Raw genomic sequence first — 23446 nt, 5'->3', positions numbered from 1 at the left:
AGGAATTATCCCCCTGTGGTCACAGTTTTGATGAAAGGTGAGAGGAACCTGCCGTTCACTTCTATTTTCAAAGAGCCAAATCTATGCCCCCCATTACATGGTCTATACCTGCCTGGCAGTGAGGCAGGATGAGCCTCTGGTGTTGGGCTGCCCCTTCTGCCATGAATTATTTTCCACCACTCAGGTCTTTCATATAAAAAGGAAGAAAAGAGGGAAATAATTTCTTTTTTATTCTGCATCTTACATTTTCCTGATGGGTTAGCACTAGCAGGGTGCTGCTGTAGTGCAGTTTTCAGTGTTTTCATTAGCTGCAGCAACAAAACAAAACTGTGATATTTTTCTTCCTGCATAATGCAAGTTTTAGACTTCAGTTTTCAGGGTAGATACAATTTGTTTACACTGAGTTGGAAGTTTTATTAATACTGAATAATTCCTCACTGCACAAACTCAATCTTTCCTTTTCTTGCCCAACCCCATCCTTCAGCTCATCAGATTAACAAAGAATTTCAATGTTTTACAAAATGGAAAGAGAATTAGATAACTGTGCAATGACGCACTGAGTGAGCCTACAAAAGGTATTTCTGCCTTGCTCTTCTGTTTATGTTTCTGTTTTGTGAAGGCAGGAGGTGGACAGAGAGTCTGCTTTATATTGCAAAATGGGTAAACAATCCTAACACAATCAAACCTAGACAACCCTCAAAACAGCTACAATTAAAGAAAAAATGTGGCGGCTCCAACTGTACAAACTTTACAAATCAAGACTGATAGAAGGAATCCTGGGATGCTGACTGTAATCCTACCTTGGAAATTCTCAGAAGAATTTCTTGTCTCAGTTCAGTGAATTGAGTAAAATGTTTCTGTAATACTTCCATTTCTGAAGTATGGACACAAATACTGACCTAAACCAGGGTCACCCTCAAAGGAGACCTCCTTTGACTTTTAATCTTTCTTCATGCTCCCATACCACAGTCTCTTTGTTGTTTTTTTCCTCAGAGGTTGCCCCAGAGCATCTCCCTCAAGCAAGGTCCTGCTTATCTCTTCTCACCAGTGCCCTTTGGCTTTCCTTTGCTTGTACCCCCGGGTGGGCTTTTCCTCTCTCAGATGTGTTGTGGCTGCCAACCCACAGGCAGGAGAGGAGCCCCCCACCCCCCTATTTTTCCTTTGTGCCTACGCTATACTTATGGCAGTCTCATGTCTTGTTCTTGTCCCTGCTCAGGACAGATGAGTGGGTCAGTCTGCTGCAGCTTTCCTCTTCAGGCCTGCCTGCCAGGTGGCTTTCTCTGTTGCAGGAGCCCCAGAGGATTAAATGTGGCTCTTGAATGTGACTTAAGTTGATCACTGCTTATAAAAATATGACTCAAGAGTGCCATAAGGGTTGTACTTATCACAGATCTAACTTTAGGGAAGTGAAGTGTGAGTGGTAGGAAGAAGTTTGGTATCCGTCAGCTGAGTGTAGCAGTTGCTGTATTTTACAGGGAAGCTTCCTCTGCAAAGAGTTCCTTAGGAAAATAGGAGGAATATCCTCAGTCACTTGACTGTAAAACCCACTGCTCCTGTGGGTATACAGATTTAGGTTATCATTTCTATAAATCCTGGGTGATTGCGTTTGGGACTCACCTTCAGTGACAGAGGTGGATGCATAGTGATACTTGTGTAAAATTTCAGTGGAGATTAATTAAAGGAAATTCAGGTAAGTCCAAGTTTGTGTGTGATGCTGGTCTTGTCTACCTCCTCAGTCTACAGATAGTAGATACTTCTACAGCAAATCATCTGTAGATACAGTTGGCAATCAGGCTTAGTCCCAGCAGGCAGCATACGTAGCCTCTCAGTTTCTCAGTCAATATAATCATATTGCAAAAGACTAATTCAGTACCTCTTTAAAACCTCTTCTGTTTCACTGCTAGCTGCTAATTGTTGGGCAGATCTCAGTTCTTCAGTGGCTCCAGCCATATTGCTCATCACCCATTCCTCACCTCACATGCATACTGAGGTGCTCACAGCTTCAATCACTGCTGTCTCCCTTTGGGGATGTGGTGGTGGGGCAGCTTCTTCCTCACTGCATGTCCCACAAGGTGTCAGTGGGAATCCCTGAAGTGCTGCTGGTGGCTTTGCACACAGGCAACTTCTCCACTCAGCCACTGTTTCTTGCTGTAAGCATTCCCTCTTTGAGCCTGTTGCTTCCTCTCAGGTACAGCCTGAAATACAAGCTGATGGGTACTGGTGTTGGATCTCTCCCAAGGCATAAAAACGCACTCAGAGATGGTGACACCATCAGGGGTTCTGCTTACTGAGTGCTGGTTGCCATCCACTGCAGCTGTTCCCTGTTACAAGACACCAGTGGGGGCAGATTTCTGCCTGCGTAGATGATGGAAGCTCTTTTTACAATGAGTTTTTCTATTATCCCTTTGTATTTGTTAGTAATTGAAGTTTGCCTAATTTAGATTAGACTGTTTCTCAATTTCTCAAGTATCCTAAATTTTTGTATCAGCAACAGTAGTATTGATGTGCAGCGTGGTTAAAGCCCAAAGGGATGTGAATGCTGAATAAGAATATGAATATGACTTTCTTTTCGCATTTCCAGGGTTTGAACTCTGCCCCCTGCTTCTTTCTTTGATGTCCTGCCAGATTATTTCTGATGCTACTTCCTGACTTGTCTGGTGATTCTTAGTGTACTGCTTTGCTGTACTTCACTGGTGACATTGTTATTTTAGGAGAATCAGGGCCCTTCAGATTAGTCATTTAGAATGTACCGGAGAGACATATGTTTATGTGTGTGTGTGTGTGTGTGTATATATATATACACACTGGTATTTATATTTTTAACTTTGAAAGCCATGCAGAAAAAAAACTGAAAAAAAAACAGTGTTTTGTGATAGGCACAGAGAATGAATCATTAGAAGAAATTATCACCTTTTTAACTCTGGGAAGTAAACAGATACATGAAGGCAAGATAACTTACCAGAGAAATTATATGGGTCATCATATGGGGTGGTGATGAGGTGTGTTCAGGCGAGGCTGGTTCTGATCAAACCAGTGCTGAACACTTTAGAATTCAGTAAGATTGTTATCATATATAATTCTTCCAAATTTCTATATGACTACATCTTTCCAACCTCTATCCCTTGCTTCTGCTACTGTATGAGCTGGTAAATTCTAGTTAGGAATGGGTCTGTCCTGGTGTTGTATGCTTCTCTCCAGAAAGCAAGTAAGTCAGTCCAGAATCAAGCCAAAGATCAGTATGGCAAAAATTGGTTCAGATCAACTCTACAAGAATCTGAGCATAAGTCAATACAAATAGAGTCAGTATACAAGAAGTAGGTGACTGCAAGTAGCGTCTCTGTTTTAGCAAGTCTGTGTTTTACCACTTAAGGCGCAGGTAAGAACTAGAGCACTTACGGTGCACCCTGCTCCTCTGCTCAGAGCCTTCTCCTTTGCCAGGGCTTCATCATCTTCACTTGGGCTTCTTCATCTTCACTGCTTGTACTTATCCCTTCCAACATGTATCTGGGTGCCTCAGGCTGGTGCCTGGCCCCTGCCCTGAGTCTGAGGGAAGGATGGGCCAGCTGAAGGGTTCCTTGTCAGTACGCTGCCTGCTACACTGGTGCTGGCAGCACACCCATGATTACAAGGAAACTGCTACACTGAAAATACTTGTACCGTAAGTAAGAGGTTTACTACATTATGCTGGACTCTCGAGAGAAACAAAAGGTCATTCCTCTAAGGAATAAAGAAACAGGACAACACTATTTTTTTGCTGTAATTTATACTGCAGGATGCAAAGATTGTAAAAAATGAATTTGTTTTACTTTAGCCGAAACAAAAGAGCTGTGTGGAAAATTTCAGACATTTGAATGTAATTTATCATTCAGTCGTAAGTGGGCAGGAGAGCTGCATGTTTCTCTTCAGTAAAATCACAAGGAATTGGCTGCCTTTAAAATCAAGGACCTTTTTGGTTGAAGGAAGACAACGTTATGCATCTGTTATTAAAAGGTTGAACTCTGCTTTATGGATGTTTGTGTCTAAATGAGCCTGAACATGTTTTATCGTTAAAAAACTTGGGAAATGATTCAATAAGTGCACATAAAAGCAGTTTGCAGCCTGCCCTGCCAAAGAGTCAGCAAGTCCACTAACAACAATTTTAATGGTCTGTTAGTAAAGATAGAGCAACACTGTGACTGTTTTATTATTGTGGTGGTTTTGATTGGTAAAGAGAACAAGACAACACTAGCTCAGTACTGCTAACTCCTTTCTCTGTTTTGTTTCATCTGGCTCAGCACTTGTTGGATTTCCAAGATACAAAATAAAATCTTTACCAATAACTTTGTGAATATATATGTAAGAAAATCTATTATTACCTTGATTCTCACAGAAAGGAACACTAACTTTGCTGTGGAGTGAACTTGCTTACTGTGAAAATGAAAACTTACTTTCTGATTAGTAACTCTGAGAAGTTTGTTGAAACTGTGGAGAGGGAATTGGTGCTAATTCATGAGACTGCAGTTGATTCACTGACATATTAGGTGCAAGAAGGTGGGGGCAGGATTGCCTTTGGCTAGAGCAAACCAGAGTTTCTGCATGCTGCTTGTAGAAGTTACCCAGCTGTGAGAAGAGGGAATGAACATTACATGGGGTTGCAATTTTTTTTTTTGTGCGCATAATTTACCACCTTTCCATATTCATGGAGTTGCAATGGTGCAGTCCATGATGCTGCATTTGCTTTAGTGGAATTTTGCTTCAGCCCATGGCCCATATCCTTGGAGTTCACTACAGACCAATGTGCTGGGATATTAAAACTTCACGGACTCTAGAAGGTTTTTTGAAATGTGAACCCCATTAAAGGATATTGAGTTCTTTGGACAATTATTTTCCTTACATGAAGAAAAGTTTCACTCTTTGCTTTTGTTCCGCAGACACCTATATTTGGGGAACACAGGCTCGTTCTTTGCAACTAGGAGATATGTTTGTAGTAGACTTAGTATCTTGTCAGACTTGTTGCTGTTATTTTCTTTCTGGATCAGACATGAAAACCGGGTAACAAGAGTTAAATTTAGACTATCAAAGAATTAATTAAGTAGCATAAATACCTGCAGAAGAACTCCATTTAAATGTGCTAAATTAATTAGTTCTGATATAATTATAAATTGATACTGTCAAATCCCAAAGCATGTGATGTTTGCTGGAACACAAAGCAGAGTGCTGTATATGCCCTGCCTTTTTAAAAGTGCTTTGTCTGAAATGAACCACATCTACATGTTAATGTGTCACAGTTCAGTATGAACTTTGGAAACACACATGATGAAAAATAAGTCCCTACAAATCACACATTCTACCAGCTAGCTTCTTGTGCAGGCCATGTATTCTGAAGAGCATGTTAGAGATCTTGTTACAGTGCCTTGAGCCCACTTGGTGAGTCTTGCAGTAAAGGAAACATCTTCTTGTTATCATGCCTGCTTTACATGTGATATCCTGTTTTGTATATGATTCATCAACAGTATCAAGATCAGCCTCGTGGCCTCTACAGAAGGCCCACCTTTCCCCCAAAGAAATCACATGTTTCTGGCAGCATTTGGCCGTGATCATCAGAGGAGCCATCCAAAGAAAACCATACTCTGTATTTTTAGCATCAGCCTCCAAGGAAGACTGAAGTAATGAGTCCTCTGATCAGCCTGCCAGAGGGGCCCTGTCCCCAGCCCTGCCAAGCATGTGTGGCCAGTGCAGGACATCTGTCCCAGCTTAAAACCAGGCTCTGCTAGGGCTGGCTTTCAAGACAGTCCAACACAAGCTGAAGAAACTTTATTTTAACCACCTCAGCTAAAACTGACTCAAGGAGAAAAGCTTGGGCCATTTCATTATTTTTTTTCCCAAGACCCCTCCTACACACAGAGGTTTGTGAGCCCTGAGGGAGCACAGTGGGGGTCATGGTACTGTGTGGTTCACTACCTTGGAGCACCCTGAGGCACATTTTTATCCCAGCTTGCAGGTGAGTATCCAGTGGAGAGTGCTGCACTAAGACCTCAGGTCTTAGTTAGCCCCTTACGCCTGTTGGGATTTTCTTTTAGCACTATTGAGAGCCCAGGCTTATGTATGATGTGGATGCCTGGGGATTGTGGCCCTGAAAAGTGCTTTTAGATCTCACTGTTTTGATGTGGGTGAAGATGTAGACATAAAACACATCAGAAGTGGAAAGCTGGGGATAACCCGGAGCCAATCAAAATAACAAAAGACAGTTTACAAAGTTAGACAAAATACTAAGGACAGAAACTCATAGATTAAATAATGGTTTTGAGGTAGGTTTGGTTTTGACTTTGATTTTGGCTTGGTTTTTTTTTTTTTTCCTCTGAAGCAAACTGGAGGAACAGAAAGGATCAGAGCAGTAGCTACAGTGCTTTAGCTGCTCCCAGCTGGTGAGTGGCTTTTTAGGAGGATTTCCAGCAGGCATACTTCAGAACAGTGGGTCGGTCGATTACTGCAGACTGGAGCTCTTAATGAATCAGCCTTAGAACAGTAGAGATTCAGCCATCTCTAGAGGTGATTTAGAATTTAACCCTATTTTTGTAAAGTGTCTAAACACAGTTAATTTCTATAAAAGTAGTTATGATAACCAGAGCTTGCTCTGGGACTGTGTTTCAGGATTTCAGGAGTATCTCCGGAATTTCAGAGTTTTATATAGAAATTTCATCTGCTATATAAAGCTGTGTAGCTGTGAATGGAAAAAAAAATACTGAAATACACATTTCCAGAATTCCAGGTACTACAAAAGATTGGCAGAACAGTTTAGTGTTCAAAATATTTTATTTAAATATTCAGCAACAATCTGCTATACGAAAAAAGAGATTAAAATATGAATCTGCATGAGTATATAACCACCTCAGCATTGATTATTATGATACTCATTTATAAGAGATACGTAAAATGGCAAAGAAGATCTTGGGGCAAAAGGAGGCATTACTGAATGACTGTTTACTTTTTTTAATAACAAGCAGCAATGTTGGAAACATCTTCTAAATGTTTTTCCTCCTTTCCCAGGAGGGAGTGTTTATTTTGTTCCCTAAACAACCTTGATGTACCATATATGTATCATTATTTTGTTCCATTCCAGTATGTGCAAGTTTCCCTTAAAAATGATTGTGATGTCTGTATACATTATATTTACTGGACATTTCTAATCTAGGATAGTCTGTGATGGATTACTGTAGAACCATAGGATAGTTTTGGTTGAAGGGGACCTTTAAAGGTCACCTAGTCCAGCCAGTATTAACTTGAAACTATTTTCCTTGGTAAGACAGCAAGAGCAAGAAAGGTAATGTAATTATTTAAGTTCAGGCAGGTCCAGCTTTCTAACATAAAGTTTCAACGAGAAGCTTCTGTTTCTCATTCCTCTCCATGTCAAAGCAGTAAATTTTCACTGGAGAATTATTCAATTTACCTTCAAAGAATTAAAATATATCTTAGGGTTTATTGAGACAGCTTTTTAAAAAACAAAACCAACACTTTTGCAATTTACTGAATCACCGAGAATGAGGATAGCAAGTTTGTAAATATGAATTAAAGATTACAGTGCTACTGGTAACGTCACAAATAGCTGCAAGCATATAATCTCTCTAGAAAATATAGTTTTATTGCAATATGTAATCAGAAAAGTTGTATTTGTGGCTTTGAATTCCTCACCTCTCTACAGATTTATTACTACAGCTCTGTATTCTTATGGTTTGCATTTTACATCTCTAGGATGTTTGGATTTAATCAGAATGTCAACAGTGGCACGTTCTGTCACAGAATAAAGACTGGGGTTGAGTTTTAATATTGGAGGTGTGGCTAGTTAATAAAATTAATGTGTTTGTTGGAACAAACACTTCAGATTCCCTTGAAAGCAAGCCCAGATTTAAAATTTCCAAGACAACTTGTAGTACTCTCAGCCTAAGACCAAACCTACCATCTGTGAAGCTGAAATGCTTTTGCTGTGATTTGTAATGCACAGACCAAGGTTGTGAAAAATCTGCATATTAGCAAAAGTCTGATGTGGGAAATCTGGGGCTGAGGGTTGATAGCAAACTGGCACTCACCTCAGCGATGGGGGATTCTCCTGGAGTTCCTCCCATTGCCTGCAGCTTCTGGCTTGTGTTTTCATATGGTTCCAGGGTCTGGCAACCTTGTGAGATAAGATGCTTTGTTCAAACTGACTTTGTCTGATGGACTTTCCTTCTAGCATCAATATTGTGCCCACAAAAAAATTGCAGTGAAAACTTACCGCTTTCATCCAGAGTACTCAGAAGTGACTGTCAGAACCAGAGTTACACTGGCATTACAGCCATGCTGCTCTTACTGCTGGAGTATAGGCTCTGTTGGACTGTTTCATGCATTACAGGAGAAGGATTCAATTATATTGAAGTCATCCTCAATAGAAATTAGAAGTTAATTAAAATTAATGCAGTCTTCCCCTTAAATGCAGACTTAAATTCAGGGATTGGAAAGTTATCAAAAAGGTTGCTTATTGCTTTTATTGAAGATCATAACTGACAGGAACCACAGCTCCTATTTTTAAATGTGCTTTCTTTACATAGTTCTGCATATCCTTTAATGTCTACTGCTATGAAATACTTAGTTAACTAACTGCAATTTTAAGGAAAAAAAAATAGTATGTTTCATCAGTGCTGAGATTTTTTCTTCTCTAGTTTTCCCTGCCTCTTTCTAATTTTTGTTTTCTTATCATTCTCTCATTCTCATTGCAGTAGGCATGTACTGTATCACAGCAGTGCCTGAAGAGCTGTTTATACAATGTGAATAGAAACTTACTGCAAAGAATATGTAGCTTTAAATCAGAAAACAGAAGGGGGGAGGAATAAAATATTTTCTAGGTACTCAGATGAGGCAGAACACATGCTTGCAGTCACAGAGGAGGAGTCAAAGTTTGGACTTCAAGCTTCAGTAAAGTATGAAGAACCACACTTCATAGGCTTCCCGCAACAGGTGATGTTACTTGTGAGGAGACCCTGACCTGACTTGCTTGTTATTTTCTGAATGCCGTTTCCCAGAGGTGACTTTCTCCTGCTTAGGGGGCAAAATGAAGTGCTGTCTGTGAATTCTTTGTTTGCACTAAGAAAAACCTTTGAAGAGACCAATAAAAATTGCAAGAACGCTTCCTTCCTTCTCTTCCAGTAACTGTACCCATTCCTCCACTACCCCTCACAGGGTCATGCATGAAATATCTAGTATCATGAAGTGCTGTGTACAATGAGGGAACACAGACTGCTAGAGACAGTGGTCTTTTTACTATTTCTACTCTTTCTCCTTAAAACTCTCCACCTCTGATATTTGTGATTTCAGTGCTGTGTGGATTTTCAGATACTGAATTTCCATGCCTCAGAGACTTGGTATAGTCTCCTTTTTGCCTTCTCACTACCACGTTTTCCTCCTTTTGTATAAACAGAAACCTGTGAGCCCTGTGTGTTAGAATCCATCATGGAAAGAAATGCTCTGGAAATAAAGTAGCTAACTGTACTTTTTGTGCTTTTCAAGGACATAGTTTCTTATGTGCCAGAGAAGAGGAACCAGTGAGTAAACAAAAAGTAAGAAACAAAAAAGTAAAACCTCCTGCACTTTGGACTATGACAAAGATAAATGTGAGCCTAAGGTCCATTGTATGGCCTGAACACTTGCCAAAGCAATCAGTCCCCTCTTTGGCCGCATACTGGTATTACATGCTTGCAGAAACCCCATTAATAAAAGTGTTTGCATAGGAACCAATAGCAAGGCACAGTTTTAAACAGGTATCTATTGAAACATTCTTTTAAACAAAATTTGACAAAATGTATTATATTTAGACTTGTACTTTTCCACTGTCAAAACATTGCTTCTCAAAACTGCAGAATGCCCTCAGGGAGACACACTTTCCTGTGTTCAGTCAGGAGGCAAGAAAAGGTGTGTCTGGCATGAACAAATCTTGGTCAAACACTTTACATTAATTCTACTGCATGCAGGGTTTGCTCTGAAAACAATTAACAAGAAGTGATTGTTCCCCTTTCACTTTTCTCTTGATTATCTCTTCTGCCCTGGGTACTAGGCAGTTCATTAACATTTGGAATTAAGATTCTGTAGTGGAGTAAGAGAAGCAAAGTGCAGGACTTGCAGTAGCATCACAGCATTACAGCAGGGGTTCTGCTGTAAAGTCTCTCCTGGTTTAAACCACGACCATCCCCACTCGGTGCTTTCCAAACATCTCATTCTGTGCTCTTCAAACAACCTCTGTCTTGACCCCAAAACAAAGCTGAGTTAAGAGTGTGACCCAAGAAGCCAGAAGAAATTGGCCCAGACTATCTTTTTAATTTTTGACCATGCCCATTCAGTAGATTCATGTGCCATAGTGTTAAGCCATTACACCAGTGCCATCTCCCATCAAGTACTTCTGCACTGGGGGAATGTACTAGCATGAGACTGCCCTTTGGAGAAGTTTCTAGGATATGATTTGTAAAGCTAGCACCAGAGATTGTACCTTCTTAGAGGTCAAGATTTGTTCCTGTACATATAAGGAATTCATTCAGAGTATGTGAATCATGGTGTGTCCTTTCTTTGGAAAATTATATCAGATGTGGTAAGTAACTTCTTCTTTCCCTTGTCCTGCAGAACAATAGCCACGGGTTGTAATGGAAGATACAACCTTAAATGTTTACACTCTGTCAAATCTTTTTAACAGTAAGGAAAAAAGCCACAGAACTCCCATTTCTTGTGAATGAAATGGTTCTTAGCTTCTTCTCTCTGCCAGTATCCCCACTCTACACAGTCCTTCCTATTAAAAGGGATCAAGTGAGGCCAAGTATTTAAGAAACCCAGCCTTTAAAAATTCTATTTGTTCCTAAGCTAACACACATTTTGGTGTCTCCTCAATGCAGCTGAACTTTATGTGTACCTCTATCGTCAGCTGTATAAAACTATTATTATTAGCTCAGACAGGGGTTATGTGTGAAAAGAGAAAAGAGACTGTTCTTATCAACATGGATATAAAAGATAAGGGTCAGGAAAAATTAAGCATTTAGCATTATAAATCTTAAAAAGCATCTGTATTTTGTTCAGTACAGGTTCTGCTTGAGAAAACTGAGTCAGGCAGTTTATTACTGTTTCCTAGTAAATCTGTTGTAATTGAAAGCAGTATTTTAAAAGAGAAAATTAGTTATTTTGTGATTGTACACTTTTTAATATTGTTCAGTGGTTCTGTAAAGAGTAAGATTTTCAGGTAGGAAGTCTGCAGTTTGTTTATTATCGTACATGAAAACACTTTGTCACTTACAGTTTGCTGCTGATTCCTTGCTGTGATAGTTTTATCAGTTACTAGTGAAATCACATTCTCTCCCCAGCACCATGCGAGCGTGTGCAGTGCCACCTTTTCACTGAGTGCACCATCTTTTCATTACAGAACAAGCCCACTGAACATCTGAAAACTTAATTTAGAGAAGTGCAATGGCGCTAGTTTAAATATTTTGTATGTTTTATATAGGTGAAACTGTGAAGGGAATGAAAATTACTAAAGTACAACTGAATCAATCGCATGCTACTTTGCTGTAACAAAGTGGCTCACAGGATCACTCAACTGAAATTGACTTCTTTTCTTCCCCTCCTAAAAACAGTGTAACTACAAGTAACAGAGAGTAAATGTAACAAGCAGTGTCTCAGGTAAATTTGGTTGTGGTTGAGCATCTATGTGTATGAAAGAACGGAGGAAGAGCATCATCTGAAAACAATTTGAAGATCATCCCTATGGATCTACTTGCAGATAGCTTTAGACTAATATTTGGATTTTCTAGTTGAAGTAGTTCTGGAAAACAAAAGGCAAAGACCATACAAACAAAGTACTTTCAAACACTGGAGATCAGTCCGAAGATCCTTAAAGAAATCCAACTCTCTGTATTATACATGTAGATGGCAATAACATATCTTTTCTATGGAGTGCCTTTTGACTCACAGCAGGGCTGACTGGCCAGCATGGTTACCCTTCCATTGCCTCAGAACATATGCAAAATTTTTGGTGACATGTTTTAGTGCAAGATGCCCCTGCCCAGCCCATGTCAGGGGGGTTGGAACAAGATGAGCTGAAGTGTTTGACACTAAGTCTAAAAAAATGTTAGAAAGTCTGTTAATTTAAAGGGGAGTGGCAGAGAATGTAGTGGTACTAATACCTGCTTACATGAATGTTTTTGTTAAGGGGAGAATTTATTTGAGGGGAGGAAAGGACAATATTGCTTTGCAATAAACCAAACCACAGCTGCTCTGCTTTTTAGTATTTCTAAGAATTTTTACCCTCAAATGATGCAAAATGTCTTTTTGAAATGCAAGAGGCATGGCAGACCACAAAATTGAGCAAGATTTCCTTATCTGCAACATGCCATGGCAGTCTGCCCTCTAAGACTTGTGTGATTGTGCAAGCTGCACACAATTTCTGTTCCTAATTCTTTTTCTTTAGGGTAATAATGCTGATACTTGAAGAAATATCTTGCTATTCAAATTAATGGAAAAGCATTTAAACAGTCAAAACACCGCAGTGGATATCAAGTATGTATAATATATTGTGTTTCCCAGCACATGTTGTCTGGTCTAGTCATTCTGTGATGCTGGTTCGTTGACTGAGACACCATTGTCCTGAGTCAAGACAACCAGTTTGCAAAATGGAAAGACAGCTTCCACATCCAGGCCATTTGGTCATAGTGTGTCATGGGCAGCACTTAGTTGCGGTGACCACAGACCATTACATTGCTCCTGAATCCTTGTTTATATCACCACTAAAGGCTTACTCTTCTCTGCTACTTCATTGAGTAAAAATCTTTTCTAAGCATCTGCCAAATCACTCATCCAGGGCCCTGCAGCACTTGCAAGCTTGTTTTGCAGGCTTACATGCAATCCATGTAGGAGGGGTGGGGAATGTTTGTGGTACCAGCAAGTCCTTGTGTCATCCAGCCTAAATAACCTTGGAAAGTGAATGCTTGTGCTCCCTGATGTCATCATGCCCTATAAAAGTAATATTAAATGTGAAGTCTGTTGAGAAATAGTGAATTGTAGTGTGCTGTCTACAAGTCCTAATTGACCTGAACATTTCTGATGTCATAAGTAAACACTGCATTCATAAAAAAACATATAAAGCACACTTCATAAAATCAGACTTTTTGCTGTCTTGTTTTCTACCTGCTGGCTTTAAAAAGTAAAGGCAAAACACTAGTCTTCACAGAAAATAAGGATAGGCAATAGTATTCAGTGTAAAACTTACTGTACTTCTCATTTGAAAGAATACTGTTTTTCTGTGACTTATAAAAACAGAATACATTTGATACTAAAAGAGTAATAGGCTGAAATAAAATATTTCATGTCAGAAATGGTGTTGAGTTTGATGTCCTTATGAAGAGAATGCTGAATACAAATTACATAGTAAAAAGCCTGGACACTTTATGTTACTGAGGCTGAAAGAATTCTTTAGAGAAGCATACCTTAATTTAAGAACTGCTCATTAGGTACAAATGGAAAATGTGCACCATGTGAAAACAGCATTTATATTTATTAAGGCTTCTGTCAGTTGAATTTCATAAGCAACAGAGGAAATACAGTGCCCTTAAAAATACAAATGAAGTCTAATAGTCAATAAGGCAGTACATGCAAAACATAATAATCATCTTAATCTAGAGACATGGGAAACATGGAGGATACTAAGAATTTAAAATATTTGTTGGTGAGTGACTGTTATGCATCTACCAAATTGCACCTGCGATGTCTGTATTCACCTTTGAAGCAAAATCATTACAATGATTTGGGCATCAGAAAATCATGATGACTTCAATTTGCAGGAATCTGCTTAGCATATGAATTGTTTGGGCCAATGGTTTGTTTTATATGTGTGCATTTTAAAGATCTGAATTCAATCTCAATGCCAAACAAATACAAATTCTCTGCCTCCCCTCACTTTTCCTAGAAGTGTTGAAAACAGTATTTATAAGGTATTTATAAACATACCTTATTCATTCTGACAATTCACTATCTGATTCCTGTGTTCTCCTGTAGGATCTGCAAGGGGTAGTTCTGTGCTGTCACCCCAGTAGCACTGCACTGCTGAGCTATCAGAAAAATACTCTAAAAACCCAGCCAGTACTGTCCATATATACCATACTGTCCCATTAGCAAAAAGTGTGTCAAGAGAGAAAACATAGTACCAGTCAGAGAGGTAAGGTAAAATGTGGCCTTCTACCAGTTGATACAGCTGGTAGTTGAACCAAACCCAGAGAAAATAAAGCATAGTGCGAAGGCAATTTCTCCAAGTGCTGAGCAATCAGGACACCTGAGTGTTGGCAGCTTAAGTCACAAGTGATCATAGCTGTTTGGCACAGTCCTCAGATTTCTCTCTGTTTGGGTGTGGAACACAACTGGGGGTGGGGGCAACTGTGGTCATGCTCATAGTCTCTGTGCTTGGCCAAAGAAGGCAAAGTAACAGCTCCTAGTGCTTTGCACAGTGCATCAATAGCAGGAGTATCTCCCCTCTGACTTGTGTTTTAAACTTATTTTAGCTCCATCTTGTACATTTTGCAAGCAGGAATTTTGTAGCCCGTTAGAGACCTGATTCTGATGCGTCTGTAGGACTTTGGTAAGCAAATCTTGGGTACTGCTGCTCCTGTCTTCTGGTAAAGTATCGCATTCTGTTTGCTAAGTCATACATAAGTAGACATTACACTTGACAGACTGTTTCCAGGTTCATTTTATGAAAAAATGAAATACCAGGTTACAGGCTTTTCTCAGAAACACTCTCTGTGGGCCACTTCAACTCTCAATTGCAATAGCTCTTCCATTCCCGACAATAACTTTGCATGACAATCAAGTATTATTTTGGATTACAAAATAAATAAATAAATATGATCTCTTTTCCTGAAAGCTGTGAATTCTGAAGATTCACGTTAATTTTTGAAAACCAAAGAATCACTTCTGCTGTGCCTGCACACGGAAGAACAGCGCTGTGAAACTCATGTGCCAACTATTTGCATTAGAGAGCGTGGAGCTGCATCTGCAGAGCCAGGGCGTGGGCAGGCTCCTCGCCCTGCCTGCCAGCAAGCTCCGCAGCTCAGCTGAGACAGCACAGAGGGACTTTTGTTGTGCTAAATCCAGAGCTGTGGTAGGACATGTTCTCTGCCCTTTCAGAGTCACAGTTTGCTTCCCAGGCCAGTCTACAGCCACCCAGGCTGTTTGGTGGTCGTCATTCAGTTCTTTCTTCTACGTTTGGTCTCCTATGTAGAGCACAACTTAAGAGCTCTTAATGCTTAGACATTTGAGAATTTCCTGACAATTCATTTGGATTCTTTTCCATGCAGGTTCCTGACTTTGCCAGCCCCACAAATGTTCATGACTCTTCCTTAAACGAGGTCACCAACATCGGCAGTTGGTGAGATGTCTTGATTTTCTGGATAAGAGAACTGATATGGAGAAGCTACACCAACTCCTGTTCACTTCAAGAGATCAAAACAGGGAGTGAAATGAAGGCAAAGTAATAACATTTCTCCATTTGTGCTTCAAAATCTGTAGCAATTGAGGTGTCTCATATCTCTCCAAGTCCCCAGACCTGTTCTTCTGAGCTCACTCAGTCTGTAGAGGTCACCCCCTTCACACTGCAAATGACCCAAGAACTTGTGGAGGACTTCTGGACCCAGAACAAGGGGACCAAAGAGAGGTGTCATGCCAAGTCCTAACATCAGAATGGCCAGGCAGAATAAGGCACAGGTAGTGTTTTACTCACATCCAGCCTAGTGTCCTATTTCCCACAGCAGCCAGCAGCAGGGGGCAATTAGGGAAAGAATACATAAGACGACAAGTATGGAAAGACACCTTGCTGGTATTTCCTCTGAGCTTTAGGCAGTTGGTGGCACAGGGACTCCACAAAGCAGAGTATGTATCTGCATTCTTGTGCTTAATGGGTCTTGATGACCCATTTTATGAACTTTTATGACTGCTTTCTGAAGCATTCATAGTTTTGGCTTACAGAAAATCCTGTGGTAATGAATTCTGTGATTCAGATATCATAGAACCATAGAATGGTTAGGGTTGGAAATGACCTTAAGATCATCTAATTCCAATGTTTCTTTTTCTTTAAATCTTATTAGTAATTTCATTAGGTGCCCCTACTTCTCTTATCATAACAAACAGTGAATAGTTTTTCTCTATTTTCTACTTACCCACATCATATTTTTTAATCTGCTTTCCTAGCGAGAAGCAGCTTAATGCTTTTGCTGCTTTTTTTCTGCAAAATGTCTGGGTACAATGCATCTTCTGTTTTTTGAAACAGGGTGAGCAGCAGTACTCTATATTCATGACAAGAATTTGAAGAGTAGTGTAACTATATTTTTCTAATAATTCATATTTATTTGGCTTTTCAGCTATTTGTTGACTGACATTTTCATCCATCTCTTTACTGGATGGTAATAGCTCATTTAAAGCTCATCACTATGTATATGTATAAACATAGTTATGCACTCAGGAAAGCTTGTCTTTGCTCTGCATTTATAAACAGTGAATTTCACCTGCCTTTTTTTATGATCTGTATTATGGAACAATTTTAAACTTTTTTCCAGTAGATTTGACTTTCCCACATAATTTTGTATCATCGGCAAACTCCAGCATCTTCTTGTTCTCTCCTTTTAGACTAATAATCCAGAAAGTTGAAAATCATTGATCTCTGTTGGGCTGCACTGATAATCATTCTTCCTCTGTCATGAAATCTGATTCTTGCTTGTGTACTTTAAAGGATATTAAATGATGAGTCCTCTCGTCCTACAACAGCTTCATTTCCTTGGTGAGGGACATGAAAAAGCTATCTGAAAATATAAGTACACTGCTATAAATTGATTATTCTTATCCATACGCTTATTGACTCCTTCAAAGAACTACAGATTTACAAATGAAGACTTAACAGTTTTGTTGATACTTTGCTATTTTACTTATCCAGATGTCCTCTAATTCTATTATTACAATTTAATTCCTTCATGAAGTCTTGAGTAACACCAGAGGTCCTTTACTGCCACAGAATCCAGCAAAGCTTTCTGTGCAAAAACCCCCAAAGTTATGGGGGATATAAAACAAGTCTAAAACATTAAAGTTGTTTTTTTTTTTCAAATTGCTTTCAGGCTCCTAATAAAGATTAGATTTAATTACAGCAATTAAGAATCTGTTGGCACTCCTGAACTTTAAAATGAATAGCTGTAATTTTGGTGCTTGAAGAGACAGATGAGAAAGACCACAACAGCATATTTAATACTCTATATTTAAGAAGAACTGAGTCTTTATAATCAATAAGTATTATGGTAGATTACTAATAAAAATTAAGCAATTGCATTTTATGCAGAGTGAGACTTACTTATGTGGCCCTGGTTTCCTGCAACAGCATCAACATCTCAGCACTCAACACCACTACCTTATTTCTGCATCCGTTCACCCAGCCCAGCTGATTAGCTGGACCAATCACTATAGCTTTTGGAACAAAAATGAGACAGTTGCACTACACTACAGTTAGGTTATTGTGCTACTAGAAAGCACATCTTACTTCAGTAGCCTTAAGCAGTAAGCTATAACCCGTGCAGGACTGCAACATCAGATTTGTATGAATTTAAGAGGCAAATTCCATCATTATTCAAATATCTGATTTTTTTCCCTTTGTATTTTGTAAGAAAACAGATCAAAGCTAAATAATAGGCTTTTTTTATCCCTTCTATTCTAATCATCACCTTTCCATTCACCAAGGTTTGTTGGCCTGACTAAGGTTTATGGCTAAACCAGCATGTTCTATATATTTCCAACCTGGAACTAGTATAATTCATTAACATTAGGACCAATATTTGGGAGAAGTAAGCTTCCGACTTATATAAAACATAGCAACCTGTTTCCTTGATGATAAGCATGTCACTAGTGCTTCACACTTAACCACTGCCAGCCAAATCACCTACCAATTCTGAGTCTTGATCCTGAAGCACTGGAGTAAAAAAACTTGACAGATAACCATTAATTACCCATCATTTGTATTTGGGATTTTGTATACAGTATGTGTACACAGTATTTCATTCTCAGACGAAACATGAGGAAGATGGGGAGATAATGCCATTAAGCATTTTAAATGAAGCCTACAGAAGAGCCCATCTAAACACATAGAAGGAAATTAATCAGAAAGGCAAACAGGGTCTTTAAAGCTGTGTTATGTGCATGGGTTCTCAATGGTGTGTATACAGCATTGCAGCTAAATGCAGCTGAATGCAAGAGAGACAACAGACTTCAAATTGTTTCTGGGGATAACTGTGACAGTAATCAAAGACAGAGGTGAGAGTTAAGCTGCTAAATCTCAGGTTTAAACCTAGTGTGTATAGGATACGGTTTCTTAATTCAGAAAGAATATAGTAATGGACAGCATTCAAATGATTTTGCTACCTAGAAGTGATGTATTTGATTTTTTTAGGATAAACTGTAGTAATTATCTCCAAAAGGACAGAGTGAGTAACCATCCACAGGTTTTCTACATGATACTATGGGAGCAAATTAATCAGGCATATGTTTCTGATGTGGTACCAGTGGGGGAGGGAAGGAGACAGGGACCAGATGTTCCTGAAGAAGCAAGATTTAAAGAAAAAGCAGAACTCACTTCTAATAAGATCAACATACTCCCTCTTGGTTTTCATTCAAAAGAAAATTTCAGGAATGTCCTGCACAGATTTAGATGGCTCAGGAAAAGGTATGTACAAAAGGCTTTCATACACTTTACTTAAGGAGAACCACCACAAAACAGGCAGCAAAGGATGGAACAGAATTTGCTCTTTTTTTTTTAACTAATCCTTAATCCTAGAATGCACTGCCTAAACTGGAGTAAATAAAATAGAAAATTGGTAATTCTTGTCACAAGAATAGAACTGGAACCAGAAGGATCAGCTGTTGCCATTAGCTTTATTCTGGCTCCTGATAAAATTCTGATCATATTTTTGACCCATTTATCTATAACATACCACCGTACTTCAGATGGCATTCCTACTTAGAACTGGCATTATTTGGCTGCTCATCAGCTGTCCTTAAGTCTGCTTTTTCCAGATGTCTGAGAAAAATCACTTTGAATCCATTAAGAGGATCCTTGTATCTTGGATATCTTCATGTCTAAAGGTTGCAATGAAAACTCATGACCTGTAGCTAAAAGCCATGATGTTTCCTGAATTGGAAAACAATTTGATGCCAACTGAATACAATGGGAGCACGTGAGACCAGTCGATTATGTCTTCGAACAGACTGAACCTTTATGATCATGTAGAGTCACTTCAAGTGTTTATTAATGTGAGTTTCCCCCCCCAGCCCCAAGACAGGACTAAGGCTTTCTAAAGTATGTGGGTCTTGCTATAACTATGAGGAATACCCGCAAGTCACACATCGTGGTCATGAGGTGGCAAGATACTGATCAAAACCAGTCATTTTTTGTTTTAATGAACTGTATCAATGCTTTGAGTTGAAATCTCAATTGTAATACGATTGCTTAGTATTCAGAAATGGCTGAACCCAGGACAATGGCAGAACTGAATTTTAACAACTCTATCCTACCAGAGGGACATTCTATTTTATTATGAACCAGTCTGGCAATGTAAGAATGTCTATTATGAATTGGAATCCAGTTCTATTGTTTCTGAGCAAGTATAAGTAACCTTCTTACAGGAATACAGTACATTAACAACATGATAAGCATTTAATGAGTGTTAAGGAAAGAATAGTTACAGTTATAAAGCAAGTATATAGTCAAGACTGTTTGCCTTAGATTCAAATACCTGAGGAATAATAAATTTTCTGATCACCTTTTGTAAGCAATTATTTATTATTTGCATAATTTATGCCTCTGTGGAGGATGGGATTAGCTAGTAAATACTACAGAGTCATCAGTTTATACTGTCAGTGTTTTCCATATCCAGTTTCAAAACACATGATGAAAGAACAAAATGTCAATAAGATGATGAAATTAAGATGGAGACATCTGTGCCTACTGAAAATTAATTTTGTTCAGGTAGTGTTTTATACCTAGTGAGCATCCTTAAACTGCATGGGCATCTGTATATGCAGGCACACATGCATACCCATTAGGGTCCGAATTAATTTTCATAGAATTTCCTGAACAGAAGAGAACATTCTGTTTATAGTAAGCCACTACTGACCAAGTAAGTATGAACTGAAGACCTGGAGGTCATTTCATGTTTATTTGATAAGGAAGTCTATATATAGAGCTATGTAATTGTAGTTGAAACTAAAGTTCTGCCATAAATATAGAAAAGTCCCAATATGATATTATTTCATCCTCAAGGCCATATTTGAAAATTTCTGTGTTGGTATCTTTGATGCTTAACAAATGCTGACATGATAATGTTATTGTAGAATGTGCCATTTAGTCATCTAACCGTAAATATACTTTGGGGGAAAAAAATACAGATTTAGCTTTAGAATACACATTTTTGTAATGCTAATTCTGACACAGCTTTCTGAAAAAAAATGTATAGCATCAATGACAGTTGGATAGTGACTCTGGGATACATTTTTTCAGAGAAGATGTGTAACTGCAGGCAGCAAAGGTTATTATTTGTTTGAATATTTGAAAATTCAGACCATATGCAGCTGAAATTTGATGCCTCCAAGTGTCAAAAAATTGTGGCATGCTTTTGAAATCTGATCAAATTATTCTGCAGGATGCAGTTAAGTGTATTTATGGAGTAAAATACACTCACTCACTTCTATTCAGCTTCATATGCTTAGTATGCATTTTTGTAACTATGCTGTGTGTGCCAGTACAGGACACTTGTGAATTAACTTTTTTTTTTTCCTGTTTCAATAATGTCCTAGATTGGATTGTGCATTTTATTTGTATATATTCCTATATTTAATCTCCAATTTAAAGTGTGGTATGAAGAGTTGGAATCTGGCTAAAAAAGAAAAAATTACTTTATCCTCAAAGGTAACAAGGATTTGTTGGGATCTCCCAAATATAAATAGTCTGACTTGGATTAGGTTAGGTATCAATCTAACAAACAAAAACATTTATGTAACCACAACCTATATCAGAACAGACAAAGCACAAACAAGTCAGATGTTGCAGTGACATTTGACAGCAGTGGCTTGTCCTCCTAAAACTTTAGATTTGATGTGACAAAAAATAAACACAGTGAATGTTACGGTAGTCAAATATTATGAAATTAAACCTAAGGAACACTGCTTAGGACTGCATGTTTCAATGCTTAAATGCATTGTAAGGGGCAGCTGAGATGCCCAGGGTTCAAATGTTCTCCTCAGCCTGGAGAAACCTAACATCTAATTGTGGTACCTTTCTACAGCTTCTACAAAAGGAAATGAAAGATTTATTGAGCCAGATTTGAAATATTAATAAAGTAGGAATTTGATTCAGTTTTCTACTGAGAAAGCAACTCCCCTAAAAAAGATGCTGTAGTGGCTTCCTGTCTGTTTCAGTGTTATTTCACGAATAATCAGATACAAAACACAAGGTATACTTGAAGTTTCGCAGCCCAGAACCAAGGACTCCAAATTCCCTTGGTGCCCATGTTTATTTTGTCTTGTCCCTTCAATGTGACATTTTCTGCTGGACAGTGAACAGCATCAGTGGTCAAGCCAGAGGCTGGCCCCATTTCATTCTAATCTTACATGGAGCAGGTTAGTGAAAACAGAATTACATCCCTACCCGGTGAAGTCTGAAATTCCAGCTTTAGCATTTCTGAGGCTAGTATGCAGATGACAGCTTCCTTCTTGCCGAGTGTCTGATCTGAAAAGAGGATGTGGTATTGTGAAACCTGTATGGACAGACACACCTAAGCCACAGTTTTCTCTGAAGAACCTGCTTTAAACAGGCCCATTTACTCAGTGTCGCCTACTGGTTATCTCTTTTCAACTACTCCCAAATACATAGTGACACTGAATTGCCCTTTGGAACTGTTTGGACCTTCTGAATCACAAAAATAGATTTGTGCCACCATTTTTACTTCTAGAACTGTGTACTTCCATACTTCATCACACAAATTGGTGGGTTCATATGGAAATATGCCTGAGAATGTGGGAGTTCTGCATGCCTTAGTTCTAGTCTCTCCTTCAAGGGCTGCATGTGCATTCTGCATTGTAATTAATTTTCAGTGAAACAGCACAGAAAACAGACTGCAGTCTGTTTTTCTGTGTCTTAGAAGTTTCTTTTTTCACTAGGAAGAACAATTCCTGAATTATTTTACATTATTAAAAATAGGTTTCATTAAAAATTGAGGGAGGGGATAGGCTTTTACAAGTGTTCTAATTCAAATCCCTATGTTAGCCACTCCTTATGGGTTTTGCAACCACATAAATGGTAAGGTCTTGACCAGACATGGTAATTTAGACTACTTAACAAAGGCATACAGCATCCTCCTAGCATCACCTGAGAAGAGCTGGTGTCTGCAGAATGAGTAAGGAAGCTTAACTGAGGCATTTGGTTCAGACTGTCAAAATTACATACTTGTGTATAAGTTGCTTACATACAAATGAACACTCACTGATTGACAAATGACTGAAATCAAGATTCTCACCTCAGAAAGCATATGCAAACCTCGTTTCTCACCAAATTAAATAGGGGTATGTGTTAGTGCCTGGTGTACTTCTGCTAACTGTTTGGGGTAGTGCTGGAAATTTGGCAAGATGAATTGCAAGAAGCCCACATCCCGTACACCAGGCATTAAACTGGCCAAGACCTAAGGAAGCTTGCACAGCATCTGCTGGCATTCTGCCTGCATTAGCTGCTGCAATTTGCACTTGTTTTCATAAGCAACAAATCTGTCCCTAAAGAAATGACAGGTCAGCACCACTTGCTGTGTTTTTATTTTCCTCTCCTTTAAAATACTTCTATATATATATATAATTGTCAGACTTGGAAATACTCTTTCCTTAATTTGTTGTGTTTTTTCTTCTTTTTGACCACAACTGACCCCTGTTTTCCCTTCCCTACACCACCAGTTCTTTTAGAATGCAGCTCAAGCAACTCTCCCCTGCTCTGGTTTGGTACTTTGGGATCTAGCTACAAGACCAGGTTGTGCTTTTATTTACAGCAACAGATTAGCATAACATGTTATTAAGTGTTGCATCATAAATGCAGATATATTCTGTCAGACATTTCTGCAGCTACTGAAGGTGGATTTCTGTGTAATACCAATAGGAAGGCATCTCCATTTGTGCCACAGTTGGACGGTCAGTTTGAGCTAACATACACTGGCCCTGAATACAAATAGGCTTGCTTGCACCTTCCTCCCTTCCTGTCCTGTCATCCAGCCACTTCTGCTCTTGTTTCTTTGCATGTTGTGCTTCCACAGGTGTTTACAAACTAAAGTTTAATTAGTTCTGTCTAAACTAGAAGATACTTTTAAATGGGTGACCTTTACTGCAGGTTCACCAACCTGCTAAATGA

At 38.9% G+C, this 23446-nt stretch overlaps 1 protein-coding gene and 1 long non-coding RNA gene across 7 annotated transcripts in view; one reads left to right on the top strand and one right to left on the bottom strand.

The window, feature by feature from the left end:
* Positions 1 to 23446, top strand: part of OXR1 (oxidation resistance 1) — a 221272-nt gene that overhangs the window by 125451 nt on the left and 72375 nt on the right. The gene's annotated exons all lie outside the window — the stretch shown is intronic.
* Positions 7259 to 22163, bottom strand: LOC130598627 (uncharacterized). The gene is made up of 3 exons (XR_008972040.1): positions 21707 to 22163; positions 8249 to 8394; positions 7259 to 8149 (listed from the first exon to the last, which is right to left on the bottom strand). It is a non-coding gene; the product is annotated as an uncharacterized LOC130598627 (long non-coding RNA).

Source organism: Pezoporus wallicus, unplaced genomic scaffold (genome assembly GCF_028554395.1).
Source record: "Pezoporus wallicus isolate ANWC-B61680 ecotype Strahan unplaced genomic scaffold, APGP_CSIRO_Pwel_v1 contig_3815, whole genome shotgun sequence".
Lineage (NCBI taxonomy): Eukaryota > Metazoa > Chordata > Aves > Psittaciformes > Psittacidae > Pezoporus > Pezoporus wallicus.
Note: the sequence above shows the minus strand (reverse complement) of the source record. Positions and strands in the feature narration are given on the sequence as shown.